Source organism: Schistocerca americana, chromosome 7 (assembly GCF_021461395.2).
Source record: "Schistocerca americana isolate TAMUIC-IGC-003095 chromosome 7, iqSchAmer2.1, whole genome shotgun sequence".
Lineage (NCBI taxonomy): Eukaryota > Metazoa > Arthropoda > Insecta > Orthoptera > Acrididae > Schistocerca > Schistocerca americana.
In genome coordinates, this window is record NC_060125.1 from 296497813 (window position 1) to 296521421 (window position 23609).

The 23609-nt window shown below is 42.1% G+C and overlaps 1 pseudogene; it reads right to left on the reverse strand.

Annotated features, from left to right (window-relative positions):
- Window positions 1-7805: 7805 nt before the first annotated feature.
- LOC124622886 lies at window positions 7806-13350 on the reverse strand (annotated as a pseudogene).
- Window positions 13351-23609: the final 10259 nt, after the last annotated feature.

A 23609-nucleotide genomic window follows, 5' to 3' on the forward strand; every position in this document is an offset into this window, starting at 1 on the left:
ATAATCACTCAGCGTTACTGGCAGTTTTCATCACTATTAGGTGTGGGCTCTTCTTATGCCAAAGGTTTTCTGCTGCTTACTTTGCACTTCTGAATATCTTCTCACCTGGAAATACTGTTGCTTGAGGTCCATACTTCCGTCCGACACTCCTCGTCGTTGTACTGCAAAAAGATTACAGGATCCCACTCCCGGAATTACGTGGATTCTACACAGATACAGCGTGGCTTGACGCCAATACAGCTGCAGTTTCCATCTGCGTACTGTCTATTCAATGGTCAGTAGAGTGATATGGATTTTCGAACGGGATGTTGACAGTAGCACATAAAGACACAAAGAAATTAAAGATATTAGGGTACTGATTTACATCAATGGGGCAAGTTGAAAATTTGTGCCAGACTGGCATTCGAACCCGGGCCTCCGCTCACTAGGTAGAAGCGCTGAACACTAGGCCATCCGGACACAGTGGACACCACAGCCGCGTGGACTCCCCTAGCCCACTTCCTGTCAGAGCCAAATTCTCAACTTACGCCACACACTACTGGTGTAGCGCCCCTTTTCATTAGCCTCATTACTCGCGATATCTCGCCGATTTCCGGAAGATTTCTGTATATAGTAGCAAATAAAGCTGCTAACGTAAGCTGGAAGCCCTACAAACAGCTTTGCGTATAACTACATATCCAGTTTAAAACATCTGAATGCTTTCTCATAAAATCATTTTAGGAGATGTTTTACAAACCCACAAGAAGTATAAACGGTTGCAAAAACGTACTAGGCGTCTTAGCAACAAACAATCCTCAGCGAATAGCGAGCGTCATGGCGGATACAGGAATTCTCAAAAAAGAAACGCAAAAATATTAGGTTGGTGCATAAGTTCGTAGCATTTTTGTTTTGGCATGTTGGTATTCAGGCCGCTTTGGGTTTATTTATCGATTGTCGTTTTTATTTGTAGTTCGCTGTTGCTATTTCAGTTTACATATTGTCATTGTGTCATCTGGAGGTAGTAAGGGTAGCTATCGACAATATAAAATGGAGTACGGAGTGGAGAAATCGGAACATTTCCGACATATTCTTCTGTTTCAATTCACTTGAGCAGTGACACCATCGGAGGCAGCCAGAAACGTTTGCGCCGTGTATGGGGATAATGCCACTGGACAGATGATGGGAAGAAAAAGGTTTTCTCGTTATGAGGAGAATCGGTTTGACGATAGTGACTCCCCATGTTCAGGAAGACTCTGGGCTTTGATAATGATCGTTTAAACGCATTAATCCCCGATAATCCACGTCGGCGTATTCTAGAGCTACTAAATACGATGAACTGTGATCATTCCACGGCAGTGTGACATTTGAGTGCAGCGTGTGTGCAGGTACAACATGCTCTAAGCTAAAACCACAAAAATCAGCAGGTTGGTGGCCACACGTGCATCTTGCTCGTCATCAGCCGGTGCATGATCAACACTGACCATTTCTATCCTGTATCGTTATTGGTAACAATAAACCGTGTCTTTGTGCTAACATAATGAAAAGAAAGGGATGGTTAATCTCACACAAAGTAGCAGCTCCCCTTACAAAGACGTGCGCATCCTCGATAGAGAATGAAATGCATCTGGTGCAACAGTGACGGTGTGGTGTTCTTCGAATTGCTTCCCCGAGGTGTAACTATCACAGCAGAACTTCATTGTCAACAACTGAGACGCCTTGCACACGCAGTCCAAGAACAAGGACCCGGAAGATTGCGTAAAGTGATACTACTCCATGAGAACCTCTACCCGCAGTATGCTAGACTGACAAACACTATACAGGAGTTGTGTGGGAAGCCATTCGTTATTCACATTATGTAGCACCCTCTTATTTTCAACTTTTCCGCTCTCTATGGAATAATCTTCAAGGAACTTCCTTTCGGGAGAAAATGCGTACCGAACATGGCTCGATGATTTCTTCGCCTCGAAACCACTTGATCTCTACAGTTGCGTAGTCAGAAAGCTACCCCAGCGTTGGCAGATTGTTGCAAATAGTGGAAGAGAATAAACGACTGATGACTGGCGTCTCCGTTATGTGTATCTGTTGTGTTTATTAACTTATGCAGACACGCTACGAACTTGTGCAACAACCTGATATATCTGTTTAAGGAGCAGATAAAAATTTGAGTGATGCCATGGTAAGAGATAATCTCCAGTCCTTCCGAACTATGTAAGGATCGACAAATGTGGATTAAAATCAAAGAAACATACTGAAGGCAATTGAGAGTTTTATGCCAAGTTAATTTAAAAAAAAATGGAGCAGATCAACGATGGTGTACGTAGCAGGTCAGGACACTATTGCAGAAGCAATGAAAAGGCATGTCAGATTTGAAACAACACAAAATCTCCAAGATGGGAGACGGGTTGCAGACGCTAGAAAGTAAGGTGGGTTTATTGGAAGATGTTTTTAATAGCTTTCACAACGAAATTCTGTCTTGAAATCTGTTATAAAATCCAAAAATAATCTGGTGGTGTGTAATGTATAGCAGCGGCAACACACACTCCATCATCGTGAGAAAGCTATTGCAACGTTACCAACAATAGTGTCACTAAAGCGCTGTTACTTAACACTGTCTTTCTAAATTGTTTTACCAGTTCAGATGCAATAATAATTCGAGAATTCAAATCGAGAACAAATGCCAACGTGAATAATTTAGAGGTAGATAACCTCGTTGTAGCGAAGCAACTGAAGGCACTTTATAAAGGAAAGTCTTTTGGTGCAGATCGCGTGTTACGTTTCTTTCGGAGTATATTGGCGAAATAGCTCCAGTTTTTAGCAGTCACATACAATCAGCCACTTAGGAAAAGATGGGTATTTAAAGACTGGAAACTTGCAAAGGTCACACCAATACACAAGAAAGGAAACAGAAGTAACAAGCTGAATTAAATATCTACGCCCCTGCCATCGATCTGTAGTAGGATTTTGAAAAATATAGTGCATTCGAACATTATGAAATACCTCAATGAAAATGTTTAACTGAAACAAAACTAGCATGGATTCCGAAAATGTCATTCTCTTCAATCACGTATGGCTCTTTATTCACACGAATAATGTGTGAGATCGGCAGGGAATCTCAAGGTGATTACATATTTCTAGATTTCTCCATAGTTTTTGACATAGTTCCACACAAGCGACTTCTAATCCTACCGCGTAACTTACTTGTGCCTCGGATTTGCGCGTACTCCAGGCGGATTCACCTGTAGTTGTCAATAAAATAATGATTTATTGGCTTCCAGAGTTGACTTCTATGTAACCATATGTGAAAGAAAGTCTTTCATGTTTTGTGAAATTAAAAGTAAATCTGACTGTACAGATGTTAACACTGTAATTCGGTTTTGTAAACTGTTTTTGTGTCGAGAGAGAGAATGTTGTTCAAAGAAATTTTAGTTTATATAATTTCCAGTATTACCTGTTGGTGCCGGCCAGAGTGGCCAGGCGGTTCTAGGCGCTACAGTCTGGAACCGCGTGACCGCTACGGTCGCAGGTTAGAATCCTGCCTCGGGCATGGATGTGTGTGATGTCCTTAGGTTAGTTAGGTTTAAGTAGTTCTAAGTTCTAGGGGAGTGATGACCTCAGTAGTTAAGTCCCATAGTGCTCAGAGCCATTTGAACCATTTTTTGAACCTGCTGCTGATCTACTCAGGATCAGCGCTTCCAAAACCCAGGTAATAATTATAGGACGAACCACCTACAGCTTTCACCTCCATAATTTCCAACTCACCATTTACATCTATCCTGTCCAATTAGCAAATTAACTGAAATATTTCGGGCTAAATCTTTATCGCATACTAACATGGAAATCCCGTCTATTAACCATTCAACAGAGAGCTCACAATAGGCTAAATCTTACGTCTGGTTAAACATGGTGATTAAACCCCTCTACACCTCCAAAACCTAGATCTGACCCATCCTCTCTTATGCGAATACTGCGTGGATATATGTCACTGTTAGTTTTATAAGTCCCTCCAAATAGTTTAACATAAAGAACTCCGCCTTGCCTTCTGCACGTGTTTATCCTGTCCCAAATGGTTCCTCTACCACGTGGATCCTCTATCCTCTCATAAAGTTCCCACGCCGGCTAACCCACGTCGAACACCTCCACACATCCTATGCTATCCGCAAACTTGATTCCAATACGCCCATTGTTTCCCCTCTGATCACCAATTTTGGTCTGTTGACACGCTTTTGCAAACACATCCTACCATTTCTACACCTACACATACTTCGTATCTTATCCAAACCCAACATCAAAAGACTCCTTCTCCCAGACAATGAAACCCGCGTCGATATTTATCCATTCTACCAACTATAATTATTCTCCACCTATACCACTCCAAACCAGGGCTCCCCTTTCCTCAGTTTCTCTTCATCCCTTCACCTCCTGGTATCACGGATCTAACTACCCACCAAACTCATCTTCCTTTCTTTCTTCCCACTATTCACCCTACCTCCTGTTATCATTCCCAGGTACTGCTATATTGCCTATATACCCACACGCACTCACACCCCCTGCAGAACACTCAACCTTTGAGAATCATACATCTTCTTTACCCGGCGCAGGTTCCTACAGCTTTTCAGTGAAAGTGAATTGGTCATTTTTAATAAACGTCGCCATTCTTTTAAACGTTTTTTAAATGCCTGTTTTGTCTTTTTATCTTTATCTCTTAGACTCTTTATCTCTTTGCTAAATTTTAAACGAACAAAACGACATGGTATTTTGTAAATAGCATCATACAATCATCTACTTATAGAAATTAATTTTTTAAATATAATCTTGTTGTAATACACTTATTTACATTTTGTAAAATCTTTTGGCTGAAGAGCGGGATATTGTATCGCTGGCTGCTTCCTCCCCTCCGCCCTCTCCCATATGTGGCGAGGGGGTCAAATAATAAAAAAAAGAGTCTAGTCCACAATTGTACTAGTGAATATTGGTAAAAGAACTTTAAGATTAAAAAAATGACATGCAAAGAGGATTTACAAGTTTTCTTGAACAGTAAATAAGTGTCAAATGTGACGTCTCGTTTTGTCTCGGCTCAATGGTGATGGTTGCCGTCCCTGTCAAGATGACGTGGAACGGCGTCCGTCGGCCACGACAATGCCAATCTGTAACTATTATATAAACAAACTTCTTGTGTGGTTTGGTTATTTTTCAGATACTGTCTCTCAAAACTGATATCAATCTCTCGATGGAGCAACGAGCCGGAGTGTAATTAAAGCAATGGTGTTCGATGCCTATCGATCTTCTCCACTTATAAATATAGCGACTACACCACTCGATAACGCGATGACTCCCTTGATCTGAAATGATAACCAAAAGTCCTTTGGGTGTTCGCGACAGATTTTTCAGTTAACGCGAGCTTGCTGACTGTAGTTCTTATGCCCGGTTTGAGAATGGGTATTCAAAAGTTGAAAATATAATTCTTGAATCATCAATCCATCACCCAAGCTGATGCCACATCATGTTTTTTGTGAGGATATTGAATTGTTAATCATCATTCCGTCGTCAAGGTGTCGCTACGTCGCGTATTCAACAACTACACGACGTAATTCCAGAGATAACATATCCTTGAGTAATGTTCATAATGCGTCGTATTTCGGTGTAAAATTATTGCTGTTTACAGTCAAATTGTCACTAAATCGCTTTTCACTTTAATGTTATCCGAAGAATCAGTTAATTCCACAAATAAACTTTAAATGTCCATTAAATGATGTATGCGACAGGAAGGATTAAAGTTGAATTAAAGTTTATTGTTCGTCGTAATTATTTGTCCCTACAATGAGCACACACACAGATTTTTCATTCAGGGAACTGCGTCTGTTAGCTTCAGCAACTCTGACTTTGACGATAATTTCTGACAACAGGGCGCAATTGTAAGTTCTTCGTGATTGCGTTTATCTGTTGCCTACTCCAGTCTAATAAGTGAGTTTATCTCGGCGATCAGTCTCTTTCTGTGTCCTTTGATGTTCGTGACCATTAAGTATCATGAGGACTAAGTCCCATTACAAATCAGCAATCACACGAGGTATCCTTCTGTCACATATATCAACGATCCCGCTTTCGGTCAAAACGGTAAAAATGGTTTTACTTCATCCGACTTCAGACTAATGCTTCCAACCGTAAAACTTTTGAACTTCAGATCTGTTTTAAAACAATCTAGTAGCGCTTAACATGCGTACTACTAGTGCAAGAGTACAAGAGAGAAGTGAAGTTAACATCTCCATTGCCGATTTACATTGTACTGTAAGTAGGCTGTTTATGTTTTTATATTGGTAACGCCACGTAGCGCTCGGTATGAAAATCACTGGCTGTGCTGTGTGCAGTCTGTGGCTGGTTTGCATTGTTGTTCGCTATTGTAGTGTTGGGCAGCTAGATGTTAACAGCACGTAGCGTTGCGCAGTTGGAGGTGAGCCGCCAGCAGTGGTGGATGTGGGGAGAGAAATGGCGGAATTTTGAGAGTGGACGAACTGGACGTGTGTCCATCAGAAAGAGCAAATTGGTAATATTGGATATCATGGACTGATATATATATATATATATATATATTATGACTTTTGAACACTATTGTGTGTCAGTTTAGTGATGATCAGAATAAGTAAAGTGAGAAATGCCCGAGTACGTTCAGTTCTGTTCAGCTGTTTGAAAATTAAATAACGTAAGGGGTTTACCAGCACAGTAATTCACTAATTTTTCTAAGGGGACGTTCCAGTACTCACAGCGAACTTACAGCTCGATGCGGCTACAACTCTCTTCCAGGATAAATGTTATCTTGGGTCAATTTATGGTCTGGGCTTTAACCTTCGTAAATAATATTTTTTTGAATCCTTTCCTTAAAGTTTCTGTTTCGTATCATATGGTATTCTTTCATTCAGTCCTTTCTTTATGATAAGCATTAGTATTTATATAACAATCTTGTTAATCAAACTGTCAAGAGTGTAAATTTTGTTGTCAGTAGCTGTCATCACTGTCAGAATGACTGATTTTTCTATTTCTTTTTGCAACAAAAGGGGGTTCGTTATGGGTCCTATAATTGGGGTGTTACACAAACGATAATTTGAAATGATTTTCCTAGTCGAAAACAAATGCACTTACTTTGATAACAGAAGAATCTAACCAAGCAGAGCCTTTAATATAAGAACATTCCACGGAATAACTGCCTGAGGATCGCTTGCAATTTTGGAGAAACAGCGGCACGTTTAATTCATGCTAAGAAGAACCACTTGTAGTGCATCTCGATGGTAAAAAAAATTAGTTTCTCTCATTATGATTTGTATGCTTGACAGTTTGCGATCTCTCTTTGGTATCGTGAAATGCAATAGTAGTAAAAAATTGTCGGTACAAGGATCAGACTTCGATACTTTATCTACTATAAAATAATGGAAATACCCCCAGATTATCTGCACGTGTTAGATTGTTAAAATTTAAACATAATTAAATGAAGGGAAGCTGCAATGAGATAATTAAAGATATAAAATGAGTCAGAATCGAATATACTTGACCACGAATACCAGCTTCTAACAGTCATTTCCATTTACTGTTTCAAGACTGTGCGAGGAAATGAGGATGCAGAACCTATCATTAGTTAATGAAGAAGTTTGAAGTATCTGCTCGACTTCAAGTTTATGGGTAGCACAGCTGATCAACAGTTATACTACAAACACTCATTTTACAGATTGTTATACAATTGTTTTCTGCATTAAGTGTGCTAAGCCATTTACGGTTAGGTATACTTGCAGACTACGTTGTCCTATTTAGTGGCTGTTGGAAACTTGTTAACCAACTAACGCTTAGATGGCCTATGACATAGGCCAATATAACATAGGGGTACTTACACATTTGCTCGTCATATACAACACTAAAACTTATTCTTCTAAAAGGTATATTCTGTTCTTATTTTTTCAATCTTTAACATTATTGTACAATTTCTATTTGTATTTTAGTTGATCTTTTGCACCTTAGTATGGGTACAAAACCCCACATTTTGCACAGTCATTAGTTCACTTAAGGTTCTAACAACAGCTCCAAAATTTTTTCTTGCATTTTAAATGAATTCCGAGCACAGACCAGAAGTCGGAAAGAGAATAGCGCTTAGCTGATGACTTAGCTATTAATTTATTTCTTTAACTAACCACTACTACTACAGTTATGCAAATAGCATTTTTTGTTAAAATGGGGGTGGGAGGCATAAAAATATGTGAGAGCTGAGCAGCAGTCGAGATGAGGCGGAGATCTAAGTGGAGAGTGGGAGAGAGGGACTTCCCACCCTAAAAAATGGTTTCAGACAGGAATCATTTACTTGAACAGTCCGCGGGTATACTGCCGGTTCATAGTGTCCAACGAGCACAATATTTCGGCGGTCAAACATGTCGCCATCGTCAGGTGCGCTGACGAACTGAGCTCCTGAGAGCGGGAGGCCGATTTAAATCCCCTCCCCCCGCGGGCCGCTCTCTTCGCCTTCCGCGCCCGCGCGCCAGCGGTCGCGAAGACGTGGGCGTCGGAATCTGTCGTAGCGTCGATGTGCTTGCTACGTCCGCCCTGGTCGCCAGTTCGTACTTCTTGCTGAGAATAAATCCTTTGACAACTTCTTCATCTTAGAGAAGCAATTTCAACCTATTTCCTCAATTATTTGGTGGATGCATTCCAATCTCTTTCTTCCTCTACAACTCCTTCTAGTACCGCGGAATTTATTCCCTGATGCCCCAAGAGCTGTCCTATTCCCCTGTCCTTCTTATCAGAGATTTCCATACATTCTTTTCCACGGAATATGATTGTGAGGGCGGAATGTGTAAGTAATGAAGGTCAGCAGACCACGGCATCTTACAACCACTGGGCCACTTCTCTCGGTTCCGCCCTCCTTGAAAAGGCCGTCATGCCTTAAGTCTCTGGCTGCCACTGCTGCTGATTTCCATTCAAAATTTAAGCACTGGTGGGATTAGAACCTGAGAACCAGGGCGTTTTTAGGTTCTATTTAATAGGTTAGGAGTCCACTACACACAGGAAGCGACCACACGTGTAGCGAGGGCTGTGTGGAAAGGACTAGGTAGTTTTTTTCTAGGTCAGAGGGTCTCAGGAAACCACAAAAAGGGCGTCCGTCTGAAAATGGGTAGGTAAAACACAGTAAAGTAAGTTTAGAAACGCTCGGTATTGCGGTTGTAAATTGTCGTAGCTGTGTTGGGAAAGAACCAGAGCTCCAAGCCCTAATAGAAAGCATTGAAGCTTAAATAGTTATAGGTACGGAAAGCTGATTAAAGCCAGAAATTAGTTCAGCCGAAATTTTTTAAAATGACCTAACAGTGTTTAGGAAGGATAAATTAAATACAATTGGTGGCGTAGTATTCATTGATGTCAGAAGTAGTTTACCTTGAAGTGGAACTGAAGTAGGTAGTTGCTGCGAAACAGTATGGGTAGATGTTAAACTTGACAATCGGACTAAAGTATTAATTGGATCGTTTTACCGACCCCTCGACTCAGAAGATATAGTTGCTGAACAGTTCAAAGAAAACTCGAGTCTCATTTCACATAGGTACCCCAATCATACAATTACGGTCGGTGGTGACTTCAATCTACCCTCGAAATGCTGGAAAAATTATACGCTTAAAGTCGGCGGCAGTCATATAACGTCATGCGAAATTTTACTGAATATTTTCTCAAAATGGCTCTGAGCACTATGGGACTTAACTTCTGACGTCATCAGTCACCTAGAACTTAGAACTACTTAAACCTAACTAACCTAAGGACATCCCACACATCCATGCCAGAGGCAGGATTCGAACCTGCGACCGTAGCGGTCTCGCGGTTCCATACTGTAGCGCCTAGAACCGCTCGGCCACCCCGGCCGGCAATATTTTCTCAGAAAATTATTTTGAACAATTAGTTCATGAGCACACTCGAAGCGTAAGTGGTTGCGAAAAGCATACTTGATCTCTTAGCAACAAATAATCCTGGACAAATAGGGAGTATCATGAAGGATACAGGGATTAGCGACCAGAAGGCAATTGCTGCTACGCTGAATACCGTAACACCCACAATCATCAAAAAGAAACACAAAGTGCATCTATTTAAAAAAAAAAGATAAAATGCTCTTAAAGCTTTCAAGAGACAGTCTCCACTCCTTCCATTCTGATCATGTAAGCGTAGAAAATATGTGGAATGATTTCAAAGAGATAGTATTTACGGCAATTGAGAGATATATATCAAATAAATTACTAAGCGATGGTACTGATCCCCAATGGTACACAAAACGGGTCAGATCGCTGTTGCAGAAGCAACGAAAACAGCATGCCAAATTTAAAAGAACGCAAAATCTCTAATATTGGCAAAATTTTGCTGAAATTCGAAAGAAAACTGCTCAAGTCACACCAATACCCAAAAAGGGAAATAGGAGTAATCCGCTGAATTACAGGCCCATACCACTAACGTCGATTTGCAGTAGATTTTTGGAAAATATACTGTGTTCGAACTTTATGAACTACCTCGAAGGAAACTATTTATTAATACATAGCACGTATTCAGAAAATATCGATCTTGCGGAACACAACTAGCTCTTTATACTCATGAAGTAATGAGTGCTATCGACAGGGCATGTCAAATTGATTCCATATTTTTACATTTCCAGAAAGCTTTCGACACCGTTTCTCACAAGCATATTCTAACCAAAGTTCGTGCCTATGGAATATCGCCTCAGTTGTGCTACTGGATTCGTGATTTACTGTCAGAAAGGTCACAGTTCGTAGTAATAGACGGTAAGTCATCGAGTAACACAGAAGTAATATCCGGCGTTCCCTAAGGAAGTGTTACAGGTCCTCTATGATTACTGATCTATATTAACGACATAGGAGACAATCTGAGTAGCCCTCTTAGATTGTTTGCAAATGATGCTGTCATTTACTGTCTTGTAAAATCATCAGATGACCAAAACTAATTGCAAAATGATTTAGATAAGATATCCGTATGATGCGAAAAGTGACAATTGATCCTGAATAAAGAAAAGTGTGAAGTTATTCACATGAGTACTAAAAGAAATCCGCTAAATTTCGATTACGCAGCAAGTCACACAAACCTGAATGCTGTAAAATCAACTAAATACTTAGGGATTACTATTACAAATGACCAAAATTGGAACTATTACATAGATAATGTTGTGGGTAAAGCAAACAAAGGAATGCAATTCATTGGCAGGAAACACAACAGGTCTACTAAAGAGACTCCTTACACCACGCTTGTCGCCCTATTCTGGAATATTGCTGTGCGGTGTGGGAAACGCATCAGGTGGGACTGACGGATGACATCGATAAAGTAAAAAGAGGTGCAGCTCTTTTTCTATTATCGCGAAATAGGGGAGATAGTGCCACAGACATGATACATGAATTGGAGTGGCAATCATTAAAACAAAGGCGTTTTTCTTTGCGACGGGATCTTCTCATGAAATTTCAATCACCAGTTTTCGCCTCCGTTTGCGAATACATTCTGTTGGAACCTACCTACATAGAGAGGAATGATCATCATGATAAAATAAGAGAAATCAGGGCTCGCGCAGAAAAATTTAAGTGCTCGTTTGTCCCTCGCGCGATTCGAGAGTGGAACGATAGAGAGACAGGTTGAAGGTGGTTCATTGAACCCTCTGCCAGGCACTTCGTTGTGAATAACAAAGTAATGAGGTAGATGTAGATGTAAATGTTCTGATTACTAGTCAAAAACGCTACTCATTTTTTATTTTTCTGGAGACAAAACATCTATATATATATATCTGATTAACTTAGTTAAAACATAATACCAGCAGTTTCTAGTGGTACTTTTTCATAGAGCTTTCATTTATGTCATTAGTTCCGCTAAGCTTGCATGTGTGTCGCCAACAGTTTGTGTATTACCAATGATTTGATGAGGAAGCGTGTATCTCGTGTCACTCCAGCCACAAACCTTAGGCCATCCTTCACTTTTGTCCTGCTCTTCTGTGTTGGTTTCATCTTCAGGGCATATTCCCCATTCATTACCTTCACGTATAAAATTTCTCTCAGAATGCTTTTCCATGCATTCCTCAGTATCTGCCGTTTGAAGTTCCGGTGCTTCTTCTTGCTGTCTTTTCCTACAAAAATTATCTTCACATGATGGGCCGGCCGGAGTGGCCGTGCGGTTCTAGGCGCTGCAGCCTGGAGCCGAGCGACCGCTACGGTCGCAGATTCGAATCCTGCCTCGGGCATGGATGTGTGTGATGTCCTTATGTTAGTTAGGTTTAATTAGTTCTAAGTTCTAGGCGACTGATGACCTCCGAAGTTAAGTCGCATAGTGCTGAGAGCCATTTGAACCATTTTTCACATGATGGACTAGGAAGCAGTTTCATTACTGGAAAGAAATCCTGTGCTGTATTGTGCCCCAAATAGTATGTTGTTTGACAAAAAGCTAAAAGACAGTTGAGATTGTTTTGTACAAGGAAGCCTGCTACAGTATCCATTGTACTCGGTACTCCAGCAGCACATATTCCCTCACGTTTCATGATCTTTCCATCAATGGTGGACGCAACAACATGAGGTGGTGCACAAGCAAAACATGCTTAACGTCCTGGTTCTGCTGGCCGAATATGACCCGGCAGACGTTTTTGATACTGCAGATTCCAACCATGTCCGGTACAGTTTGTTGCACGCGGTGTTTACTGTCATGCTAGCTTCAAAACTATCCAGACAACTAAGTACCACGTCCACAGGCCCTCCAGACAAATACCCGTAGCTTATTCTTTTCATGAAGTCTTGGAAGATACCCACAGAAGTAATGTTGTAGGAAGAAGTTTCCATAACAGGATATGGATTTACTAATGATAATGTTTCGGCAGCTGCATCCCTCCAGACATACCTCCGTAAATTGTTCTCTTCATGAACTGTTGGAAGTTACCCACAGTAGTAATATTGTAATAATAAGTTCCCATAACAAGATATGGATTTACGAATGATAATGTTTCGGCAGGTGCAGGTGCTTTTTACAGACAGTATGGTGAGGTTGAATGAATAACCTGTTCATATTTGCCACCACCACTTTGTCATAATCTAATAGTAGTAACTTCCCAGTTCCACAACGTGTAAGCATTTCAGCTGTGACAATTCCACCACCACCAGTTCCAACCACTGCTAGAGATAAATTACGAAACTTCTCAATATTGTACATGATACCTACGCGTTTAGGAGCCATCAATTGACTATACGGGTTGGTGTCGACAACTTCTGCTAGCATCTGTCCTATTTTTTGTTTTTCTATCTCTTCAACATTTCTTTGTTTCTCCTTCTGGATATCCTCTTCTAACTCTTTTATGCGACTTTTCAGTTTATCCACATTACACGAATCCATTTTTAAATGATTCAAAGACAGAGGTATCCTATTTCAGCTGTTAACTTGTTTACCTACACCTACCACCTGTCACATTTAGCTCATCGCCCGCCGCTGTGGCCGAGCGGTTCTAGGCGCTTGAGTCTGGAACCGCGCGACCGCTATGGTCGCAGGTTCGAATCCTGCCTCGGGCATGGATGTGTCTGATGTTCTTAGGTTAGTTAGGTTTAAATAGTTCTAAGTTCTAGGCGACTGATGACCTCAGATGTTACGTCCCATAGTTCTCGGAGCCATTTAAACCATTTTTTTGCTCATCCCTTAGACCACTGAGATAAATAGTGTTACGTAGTAAGCAACTAAATTAGGAACAGAAACTATTATAATCGCAGGAACGCGTTTCTGAATTCGTTTGACAACTTTTGTGATTCTTTCTTAATAAGGACTCAGAACGCTGTGAAAATATTCCATAACTGTTCACAGTAGCGTCTTGTATGCAGTTTCATTTACAGGTGCAGTGCAGTTTCGCAGAACCCTTACAACAGGTATAAGTCTTCGGTTCGGTTTCCCCAATACCGAGCATACGCGTTTGTACCATTGTCTCTAAATACCCACATCTTCTGATAACCTGAAGCCCATCCCCAGTAATCCTGTAATCGGATTAATTGGGATCCATCGTGTTACATGCTTTAACTGCATTTATACTCGTTTAAGGAAGCTGTACGACAACCAGTGTCGAATGGTAAGTCTCGTCGTACCAAGTAATAGGGACGTCATCAGAATTTATACTGGCCTCTGGAGTTTCAGGCGAACCCAAGATGAGCAGAATACGCGATATAATCTCAAAGGATAGCGGCCAAATCGTTGGGACCGCGTATATGGGAAACCCCTCCTCATACAGATCACGTATAATCGGCGTTCAGTAGGCCAACGTGACGAAGGTGTACCCGAGTGCCTCGGTACACAAAGAGCCCTACGCCCTCAGAAACAACTACCAGAGACGACAGAGTTTTGTTTCACTCACCGCTCTCGGCGACCGCAAATTGTAACAGCGAATAAATGGGCTTCCTGCAGCAAATAATTCTCCTTTGCAATGCTGGACAAGAACAACCGTTGAGTATCTTGAGAGTTGGACGTTCATATCGTTTTTTAGGAAGTTGGCTATTGATTCTGCTGTTACCTACACACACAAACTCGGTCTCCGAGATATTACTATCACGAGTGGTAGCGAGCGAACGGTTGTTGAGAGTAGTAGGACGCAGCCTGGCGTCGTAAGAAGCCGCAGGTCAGCAGCGGACGCAGCCTGACCTGACCGTACTACAATGAAGCGCCAAAGAAACCGGCATAGGCATGCGTATTCAAATACAGATATATGTAAACAGGTAGAATACGGCGCTGCGGTCGGCAAAGCCCATATAAGACAACAAGTATATGACACAGTTGTTAGATCGGTTGTAAGGCTGCTACAATGGCAGATTAACAAAACTTAAGTGAGTTCGAAAGTGGTATTATAGTCGGCACACGAGCGATGGAACACAGGATCTCCGAGGTAACGATGAAGTGGGGATTTTCCCGTACGACAATTCACGAATGTACCGTTAATATCAGGAATTCGGTAAAACATAAAAATCTCCTACGTCGCTGCAGGCGGAAAAAAAATCCTGCAGAAACGGGACTAACGGCGACAGTAAAGAGTCGTTCAACGTGACAGAAGTGAGTGCAACCCTTCCGAAAATTGCTGTAGATTTCAATGTTGGGCCGTCAACAAGTGTCAGCGTTTGAACCATTCAACGAAACATCATCGATATGGGCTTTCGGAGCCGAAGGCCCACTCGTGTATCCTTTATGACTGCACGACACAAAACTTCACGCCTCGTATGGTTCAAATGGTTCTGAGCCCTATGGGACTTAACATCTGAGGTCATCAGTCCCGCCGGCCGTTGTGGCCGAGCGGTTCTAGGCGCTTCAGTACGGTACCGCAAGAACGCTACGGTCGCAGGTTCGAATCTTGCCTCTGGCATGGATGTGTGTGATGTCCTTAGGTTAGTTAGGTTTAAGTAATTCTAAGTTCTTGGGGACTGATGACCTCAGATGTTAAGTTCCATAGTGCTCACAGCCATTTGAACCATTTTTTTCATCAGTCCTCTAGAACGTAGAAGTCCATAAACCTAACTAACCTAAGGACATCACACACATCCATGCCCGAGGCAGGATTACAACCCGTGAGCGTAGCGGCCGTGTGGTTCAAGACTGCAGCGCCTAGAACCTTTCGGCCACAGCGGCTGGCCGCCTCACCTGGGGCCGTCAACACAGACATTGGACTGTTGATGACTGGAAACTTGTTGTCTAGTCGGACGAGTCTCGTTTCAAATACACACATCGAAATAAGTTTTGCATCACCCCGGTTCCCAGAATTCCTGTAGGCAGACGTTCACTGTGGATACTGTATCACAGACACAGTCCTTTTGACTCTTCAGATATGTCATTAAACCCGCCCAGAGATGTAAACAACTATACATGAGCAGCACCTATTAGACAGAGGGGGTCCGACAGCCGATCAGTTCCAGTCATTCCACTAGGAAAGTGTACATGGCTCGACAGTCAACACCACGTCTCGATCGCGTCCGCATTGTAACTTTATGCCAGGAAGGTCTCTCAACAAGGGATGTGTCGAGCTGTCTCGGAGTGAACAAAAGCGATGTTGTTCGGACATGGAGGAGATACAGACAGACAGGAAATGTCGATGACGTGCCTCGCTCAGGCCGCCCAAGAGCTATTACTGCAGTGGATGACCGCCACCTACGGCTTATGGCTAGGAGGAACCTTGACAGCAACGCCACCATGTTGAATAATGCTTTTCGTGCAGCCACAAAACGTCGTGCTACGTCTCAAACTGTGCGCATGATGCTCAACTTCACTCCCGACATCCATGGTGAGGTTCATCTTTGCAACCACGGCACCAAGCAGCGCGGTATACATGGACTCAACAACATGCCGAGTGGATCGCTCAGGATTGGTATCACGTTCTCTTCACCGAAGAGTGTCGCTTATGCCTTCAACCAGACAGGCGTCGGAGATGTGTTTGGAGGCAACCCGGTCAGGCTGAACGCCTTAGACACACTGTCGAGCGAGTGCAGCAAGATGGAGGTTTCCTGCTGTTTTGGGGTGGCATTATGTGGGGCCGACGTACGCCGCTGGTGGTCATGGGAGGCGCCGTAACGGCTGTACGATACGTGAACGCTATCCTCTGACATATCGGTAGGATATTGGCGAAGCATTCGTCTTCATCCCCCATCGTGCACATCCTGTGAGTGACTTCCTTCAGGATAACGACATCGCTCGACCAGAGTGGCCAGCATGTTCTCCAGACATAAACCCTATCGAACATCCCTGGGATAGATTGAAATGGCTGTTTATGGACGTCGTGTCCAACCTAGCACTCTGAGGGATCTATGCCGAATCGATGTTGTGGAATGGGGAAATGTGGTCAACAGTGCCTTGATGAACTTGTGGATAGTATGCCACGACGAATACAGGCATGCATCAATGCAAGAGGACGTGCTACCGGGTATTAGAGGTACCGGTGTGTACAGCACTCAGTACTGCCATCTCTGAAGGTCTCGCTGTGTGGTGGGACAACATGCAATGTGTGGTTTTTATGGGCACTGTGCAGGTTCTGGAACCGAGGTAATGCACATCTTTTTTTTATGTGTGTAGTATCGTGTGGATGGACATGTACGGGTACGGAGAGAACCTCATGAATCCGTGGGCTCTGCATGTCAGCAGAGGACTGTTCAAAGTGGTGGAGGCTCTTTAATGGTCTGGGGCGTGTGCAGTTGGAGTGATATGGGACTCCTGATACTTCTAGGTACAACTTGACAGGTGACACGCACGTAAGCAACCTGTCGATCACCTGCATTCATTCTTGTCCATTGTGCATTCCTACGGATTTGGGCAATTCCAGCAGGACAATGCGACACCCCACACGTCCAAAATGGCTACAGAGTGACTCCAGGAACACTGTTCTGAGTTTAAACACTTTCGCTGCCTACCAAACTCCGCAGACATGAACAATACTGATCATATCTTGGTTACGTTGCATCGTGCAGTTCAGAAGAGGTCTCCACCCCCTCGTACTCTTACGGATTTAGGGACAGCCCTCCAGTATTCGTGGTGTTAATTCCCTCCAGCACTACCTCAGACATTAATCGAGTCTATGTTACGTCGTGTTGCGGCACTTCTGCGAGCTCGCGGGGGACCTACACGATATTATTCAGATGAACTAGTTTCTTTGGTTCTTCAGTGTAGTTGCGCCAGAGGAGATATCTGTATTATCGAGAATTTTCGGTAATTTGCCTTTTTGCTGAGCGTAGTTGTTGCTTGCTTGTGCAGTGGAAGGATTCTGTCAGATTTGTGTGTGCATACATTGAACGTAATATTCGTATTTTTGTTGTGATCCGGCATGTGATTATTGATTAAAGAGATTGGGAAATAATTAAAGTTTTAGCCAATCAAAATGTCCAAGGAAATGAAAAGTCTAAACAAATTTTGTCAGTGTGTCAACCGTCACTTTTCAGAATATAGTAAATTTAAAGATTTTATTAATTCCTTTCGTTTGCTACAACGCTCAGGGTTTGTTGTCTGAAGGCATCCTGATCATTTAATTTCTATAAAAAAAGTAAGTAGATGGATCAGCAGTTGTGACCATGCATTGCACCGTGCATGGATCGCAGTATTCCTTTTGAATTATTTTAGCATGTTGTTGGATGCAGAATATTCATGCAGGAGCATTACAGTATAATTCTTAGGAGATGTTAGAGAATATTTTAAAAATCGCAGTGAGATACAAGAGAACTGATTTTTCATGATTTATGGGAAGAGTAAATCATTTTTTTTTTTTTTTTTTTTTTTTTTTTTTGATGGTAGGAAGTTCCAGAAAATGTTTGAGTACTGACATTCGGAATAACGGTTTAGATAACGAAAGTTGTCAGAGATAGATCTTTATACGGTTCCGTACGTCTGTTGCCTAATAATAATTTTTGACTATAAAACTTCCACCAGGCTAACAATAACAATAATTTTGACCTATATTATGCGCTATGTTGTACAGAATCCAGCGTTCCACACGCTTTTTTTCTTCTCAGTCATGCGTCACGCGGAACAAAGATCGTCATGTGAGGCAGAACACTGTGATACGTGACAGTCAACTACTGCACTGACGCGTCTCATCTTTTAGTATCGTAATGTACTTTGATTTATTAGGTTTGAATCTGACTGAAGCGATCCTTAGTGATTGCGGAGATCAGCACATCAATTAACATCTTACTCTCTATACTGGCAGCGGCATGGAAATCATTTTGTAACTTCCGTGATGGGTGAATCCCAAACCTAAGGACCGACTGAGCGGCTTCTTTTCCTCAGCGGCGCGAGGTGTCGCTACACTTTGGAGCGATCACTCTTTGTGGCTTAAGGCCTAGGTACACGTGAGAGTTTTTTGCCCCCAGACAATTTGGTACTCTCCGATAGTACTCGCAGAATTGTTTACACGAGGGGCAAATTTTCGCTTATAGCTACTGTCTGATAGTTCCTTGGGAGTACTTTCTGTAAAGCCCAATCGGACGTGTGAGACTTTAAGGTAACACATGATGCTGTAGTTCCGCCGGCCTCTACCGTGTAGATGGGGCCACTTGCGCACAAGATTCACGCGTACGGTCGCTGTTAGACGGAACAGGATGGATCGCATTCTCATGCGTACGAAGGCGCTTCGCGCATGCGCAGACGACCGAGTGGGTAGCCCTACTGACGAACAGCGCAAAGTTCTTCGTGAATTGTGTCTAATGCACAGCGGAACTTTCTAGTTTTTTTCATCGCATAAGTGGATCATGACTAAAACATCTGCTATAAAAATCATTAGAATTTAAATGATAAGACGCTCGTATGAGGAAATGAATGTAATTGAGCGGTCTGGATCTGTATGGAACGACTGTTAGAAATATGTTCTTGTTCACTCGTACATTCACGATGCAGTTAGAGGTGAACCACATTGTGGCTTCTTACTGAAGGAAAAGCTTTTCTTAATCGAGTAAATTAACCGGGAAACATGAAAGCAACGTTTCTGATGGTTTGTACATGATTTTAAGCTTTTATAATGAGGTCATTTACACGTGTAGGTGACTTATTTTCACGTAAACTGCATGAAGATAAGCCGGCCGTTGTGGCCGAGCGGTTCTAGGCGCCTACAACATTGTGGCTTCTTACCGAAGGAAAAGCTTTTCTTAATCGAGTAAATTAACCGGGAAACAAGAAAGCAACGTTTCTGTTGGTTTGTACACGATTTCCAGCTTTTATAATGAGGTCATTTACACGTGCAGGTGACTTATTTTCGCGTAAACTGCATGAAAATAAGCCGGCCGTTGTGGCCGAGCGGTTCTAGGCGCCTCAGTCCGGAACCGCGCTGCTGCTACGGTGCAGATTCGAATCCTGCGCCGGGCATGTACGTGTGTGCTCTCCTTAGGTTAGTTAGCTTTAAGTAGTTCTAAGTCTAGGGGACTGATGACCTCAGATGTTAAGTCTCATAGTGCTCAGAGCCAGACATACATTTGTTTGACCATTTTTACTTGCATTGACTTACGGAACCACCTGTACATTCCTGAAGGTCTGTTCTTCAGCTCCTAGTTCAATAATATTATCAGTAAGTACCACGTCATATAAAATTGTAGATACAGCTCTGTTATGAATGAGCGAACACTCTTGGTTTGTTTGTTCATATCACACGCACTGGTTGCTGTACCAACCTGGGAATGAACTGCAAGAAAAAAAAAACTCTTTTACTTGAAGTTAAATGCCAATTTTTCGTGTTTCAAAACGATTGCTTCCAAACATAACTTAACTTGTTTCTCTGGGTTATTTAATCTATCTTATAAAACTACTTTGCCTGACTCCTTGAATTGTGGATATTCCGGTAAATTTCTTCTGTGGAGGTCTTAACAACTGTAGCCATTTCAGCCAACAAACTTTGCTTCTTACTTCAGTTTTTGTTGTCCAGTAACTCCACATTCTACATATAACGCTGGCCTTCTCTCGCAAAAGCTATTTAAATGAACATTTCCGTCCTTACTCCACATCCTTACTGTTTTCTTCATTACTATTTTCTTTTCTTTTTGCAATAGTGCCAACTGTCCCGACAATGCCAGATATGTCTACGTTTATAGAGCCGTTCATTGCAGTGTTGATGTGGCGCACTTAGTCAGATAGTTTTTGTTTCGTATTAACGTGAGACCGAGTCTCGTGAGTCACAATAATTTTTACTTTCGTTTGTTTTTATGCGTTACTTGCTGCGTAGCAGTGTTTAAGTCCAGAGATTTCAAAAAACGGTAACTGCTTGAGCTGTCCATTTAAAAGGTAAAACCGGCGATTTCTTCACTGAGAAACATGCCACGGCCCCCCAATGTCGCCCCAAAGACGCAGTTATTTAATGTGTGAATGAGTACGGCACAATTTATCACCAGTGCGGTAGTGTACAAACTGTGAAAGACGGAAACAAATCTGTGGACGCAGTTCGGCCACTCAGCTCTCTCCGAGTACTCTCATCTCTCTTGACAAAGCCGGTATAGTTTTTCTTGCCTGAGAGCTACGGCGAGCAGCTCTCGAGAGATGAAGGTTGTCGTCTGCACCAGATTTCTCAATTTGCAGACCGCCACTATCTGAGATCTTGCCCACTCTCGGACATTGCCAGCGAGCTGACTGTCAGAGCTGTTTACACAACACTTACTACTCGCCAAGGCGCCCCGCGACAAACTCTCAGTTGTATACCAAGCTTAAGAGCTATTACCGGAAGGTCCTACGCGGTCGAGCGTGTAAGCTGCCCACTTCAGCGTTGTCCGGGTCATCGAATATCATTTCAGACTACCAAGCTTGGAATGCAGCTCGGTGCCTTCCCAGTAGATTGTAGCACAAAGAGACGAAATGATGTTGTGATACGTGACATCATAAATGCACAAACGGGAAAAGAAAAGAACGCTTTAAATATTTTTCCCTTATTTTTCGTTATGTTCCTTGTAATTAAAATTGCCAACGTAGGTCTGTTTTTAAAGTGACAGTTTTCTTGTAAGTTAGCGAAACCAACGAATGGGATTTCATGAGAACAACTGTAACTATCGTTATGGAGTGTACGTTACGCTTGTGGGATTTGGATGAGTCGTTCTTGGCCACTATTTTGATGACTTCTTTGGTCAAAGCCAACCAGAGGAGAAACTTGGAGACTTTTGTCGAGTTTTCTGTTGCAATGGTTTCTCCCCGAAATTACGAGTGACATCCTTACATATCGCCGTTTTTGGGTAAACCTATCTGCACAAAACACCTCTACAAGCTGAATAAAGTTTGTTCAGGCACACTGTCACTCCTCCTGCTCTAAAAAACTCTTAATACAGTGCTCGGAATACATAAAACACTTTTTTTTTGAGTCTTCAGTCTTCTGACTGCTTTGATGCGGCCCGCCACGAATTCCTCTCATGTGCCAACCCCTTAACCTCAGAGTAGCATTTGCAACCTACGTCCTCAATTATCTGCTGGACGTATTCGAATCTCCGTCTTCCTCTACAGTTTTTGCCCTCTACAGCTCCCTGTAGTACTATTGAAGTCACTCCCTAATGCCTTAACGGATGTTATTTATTTGTTATTTATTTATTTATTATTCCGTGGGATCAAATTAAGGAGAAGTCTCCATGGTCATGGAAGAAACAGATAAAATGAAATATTAAAAAAACATATTCAGGTGACAATTCGTAAGATTAAATAAAGAAAATCAACAATGTAACACTGCAATTTGCTTAATTTTTTAGCCCTTCCAGGAGCTCCTCGACAGAATAGAAGGAGTGAGCCATGAGGAAACTCTTCAGTTTGGGAAAGAGTTTGGGCCACTGCTAAGATTTTTGAGTTCTTGTGGTAGCTTATTGAAAATGGATGCAGCAGAATACTGCACTCCTTTCTGCACAAGAGTCAAGGAAGTGCATTCCACATGCAGATTGGATTTCTGCCTAGTATTAACTGAGTGAAAGTTGCTAACTCTAGGGAATAGGCTAATATTGCTAACAACAAACGACATTAAAGAAAATATATACTGTGAGGGCAATGTCAGAATTCCCAAACTATTGAATAGGGATCGACAAGAGGTTCTGGAACTTTCACCACATATAGCTCGAACAGCCCGTTTTTGAGCCAAAAATACCCTTTTTGGATCAGAAGAATTACCCAAAAAAATAATACCATTCGACATAAGCGTATGAAAATATGCGAAGTAGACTACTTTTTGTGTTGAAGTGTCACTTACTTCAGATACTGTTCTAATGGTAAATAAAGCAGCATTTAATTTCTGAACAAGATCCTGGACATGGGCTTTCCACAACAGCTTACTATCTATCCGAACGCCTAGGAACTTGAACTGTTCCGTCTCGCTTATAATATGCCCATTCTGTCTGATCAAAATATCGGTTCTTGTTGAATTGCGAGTTAGAAACTGTAAAAACTGAGTCTTACTGTGATTTAGCACGCCGGCCAGAGTGGACGTGCGGTTCTAGGCGCTACAGTCTGGAGCCGAGCGACCGCTACGGTCGCAGGTTCGAATCCTGCCTCGGGCATGGATGTGTGTGATGTCCTTAGGTTAGTTAGGTTTAATTAGTTCTAAGTTCTAGGCGACTGATGACCTCAGCAGTTAAGTCGCATAGTGCTCAGAGCCATTTGAACCATTTTGTGATTTAGCATCAAATTATTTTCCACAAGCCACGAACTTATTTCATGAACTACATTATTTGATACTGTTTCAATATTACACACAAGATCCTTCACTACCAAATTGGTGTCATCAGCAAACAGAAATATTTTTGAATCACCTGTAATACTAGAAGGCATATCATTTATATAAATAAGAAACAGCAGTGGCCCCAGCACCGACCCTTGGGGAATGCCCCACTTAACAGTGCCCCACTGGGACTGAACATCACTACCACTCTCAATATTGCGGAGAATTACCTTCTGCTTTCTGTTCTTAAAGTAAGAGGCGAACCAATTGTAAGCTACTCCCCTTACTCCATAATGGTCCAGCTTTTGCAGTAACATTTTGTGGTCAACACAGTCAAAAGCCTTCGTTAAATCAAAGAAAACACCTAGCGTTCGCAACCTTTTATTTAATCCGTCCACAACCTCACAGAGAAAAGAGAATATAGCATTTTCAGTTGTTAAATCATTTCTAAAACCAAACTGAACATTTGACAGCAAATTATGCGAAT